Consider the following 1,930-nt stretch of genomic DNA (forward strand, 5'->3'; position numbering starts at 1 on the left):
AAAAAAAAAAAAAAGCAGCAGCAGCTCTTGGAATATGTGACTGTGCTCTTCTGTGGAAAGGGATTGGGATTTTGTTAAAGCCATGCTTCCACGTCTGAACCCGGGAACCATGCCTCCTCATGCGTCCCTATCCCACACCTGGATTTGAAAGACGCCTGAGTGTGAAGGGAATCTACAGTGTCTACTGAAGATGCAACTCAATTAATTTTTGTTCTCATAATTTAGAACATTAAGAAGCTAATATATTTAATGCCACTGATCAGGGTTTGATCACACTTTTAAATAAAATCCAAAGTAATAAAAGCAAAGTGACTGAGGTTCTCCAAAGCAAACTTTGTTTCAGGTGTGTCCCCTGCCCCAAACACATTTTAGGGCAGGAATAGGAAAGTGATTTCACACAGAATTATTTTTGGAACAGCTGCACTGGATGGATTCTTCTTTGGCATGCATTTTCAATAAGGGCTGAGATTTCGTTTTAGTTTTAAATATTTTGGGGTCAAAGGGGGTGACAATTCTGTTTTTGATATACAGGTTTTCTTTGGAATTGTTTTCAATATCAGGTACAAAGATTCATGTCAGAATGGCTGACTTCACATGGGCTTCTGTATTCCCTGGTGGTGTTCCTAACCTGAGCTCAGAACCAATGGCCATGCTGAGGCAAGAGCACTCAGGGTGAACATAGTCAAGTCATAAAAAGTGATAAAAATGGTTTCCACGGTGAGGCCTTCGGTACTTGGCTGAACGCGAAGTACGTGGGAGTGGTAAGTCAGTGATCAGTTCTCACTGACCTTGTTTGCACTTTTGTACACCACTGCTTGCACTAGGATCTCAGTGTGCATTTTAAATTGTTTTACAGTGTATACAGATTGTTAAGCATAATTTATATAAAGATGTTTCTGTTTACTTTTGTGTATTTTACAAAGAACAGCTACAGTAGATGGCTAAATGTTTGTGAATTGTGTTTGTGTGTTATTTTGACTGTGTTCTATCTTTTCACCCCCTATGAATTTGAGTGTCAGGAAGGGAAAAATAAAATGCTAATCTGGTCTTTGAAGAATGCTAGTGTCAAGTTCCATTTTTGTTATCCTCTTATAATTTTCATTTTGCTCATTGGAAATTTCTTGGATTTTGAATATTACAGAGATAGTAGGACTTTCCCTTTGTTCAAGGACCCTTCTACCTTGGCCTCCCAAGTAGCTGGGACTACAGGCACACCACCATGCCCAGCTAGTTTTTCTGTATTTAGTAGAGACGGGGTCTGGCTTTGTTGCACAGGCTGGTTGAACTCCTGGCCTCAAGCAATCCTCCCACCTTGGCCTCTCAAAGTGCTGGAATTACAGATGTGAGCCACCAAGCCAGCCATGAAGTAGGACTTATGCAATGCTGACAAAGTTGAAATGTGAAAAATAAGGCAACCAGTTGATTTTATCTACACCAAGATTCTCCAATTTTGGTTTGCAAAGAATCTCCTGGAGAGCTTTTAAACACACACACATAAAGGGGGAAAAAATTCCCACCAGAGATTGTGATTCAGTGGATCTGGGGGTGGGAGTGGAAGCAGGAATCTGAATCTTTAACAAGCTTCTCTGGTTTTTCTGATGGTGGAATCTGGATTTTTCATTTAGGAGAAACACGGATATAACAATACTAAATACTGATAATAGTAAATGATCACTGGCCAATCAGTGAAGAAAAAATTTAATTGTTTTGTTAAGAATTATCAAGCTGGTTTTGAGCTTCAGATCCAAATATAAAACCTTTCTACAGCTGTCCTTTAACCTTCTCACTAACAATGGACAGCGGTGACGACAAGCTGTGCGCCAGCTCTTTAACACAGTCCGTCACAGCTCTGCTACAACTAGGCCCAGCAAAGTGGGGATTGACCTGTGGACCCTCAAATTAATTGTCGAATTGAAACTAACAAAGTGGA

The sequence above is a fragment of the Propithecus coquereli genome, unplaced genomic scaffold (genome assembly GCF_000956105.1).
Source record: "Propithecus coquereli isolate 6110/MARCELLA unplaced genomic scaffold, Pcoq_1.0 Scaffold353, whole genome shotgun sequence".
Lineage (NCBI taxonomy): Eukaryota > Metazoa > Chordata > Mammalia > Primates > Indriidae > Propithecus > Propithecus coquereli.